Genomic DNA, 612 nt, shown 5'->3' with positions numbered 1-612 from the left:
AACCTTTTGAGGTTGTTCGTTGCGCATGCGTCGCCACCGCACGCTTCTCCTTGTCTCTCCTCTCCCCCCTCCTCTTTTTTCCCTATTAACGTACAATATAAGCCCCGTTCCCTTCATGTAAACGTCTCTTAATGTCCTAAAGACGTCCAGAAGTGTGCCGGACCTAAATTTTTTGTGAGATAGCTGGTGAAAACATACCAAACTCGCCACCCGTTCCAAGGGTGGGAGGGCGAGCTCAAGCTAGCACGTACGTCTCCGGCGCCCTCTCGCCGCCTAGGTGCCGGGGGCGCTCCTTCACGTGAGTTTTTACTCCAGTCTCTAGTACTCTGCCAGCATGTCGCTGATGCTTTACAGGTCAGTAGTCATTGTTTTACTGTTTTTTAATGTAATCCATGCCACGACTGTTGGTTCCGGCCCAGGTAAAGTATGCAGGACGAAGCCGCCATGTTTGATGTTTCCCGGCTCTAGCGCCCAAACACCGATATTCTCGTCATGGTATCCCGTTCTCAGCTTAAATACCAACGAAACAGTTTCCTGGCTGAGCCTCAATTTTGCTCCCACTGGTCTCCTAATGAGACACGCCAAGTATTTGCGAACAACAGATAGGCTATG

Source organism: Branchiostoma belcheri, unplaced genomic scaffold, assembly GCF_001625305.1.
Source record: "Branchiostoma belcheri isolate BF01 breed outbred unplaced genomic scaffold, Haploidv18h27 scaffold152, whole genome shotgun sequence".
In the NCBI taxonomy this organism is placed as follows: Eukaryota; Metazoa; Chordata; class Leptocardii; order Amphioxiformes; family Branchiostomatidae; genus Branchiostoma; species Branchiostoma belcheri.
Note: the sequence above shows the minus strand (reverse complement) of the source record.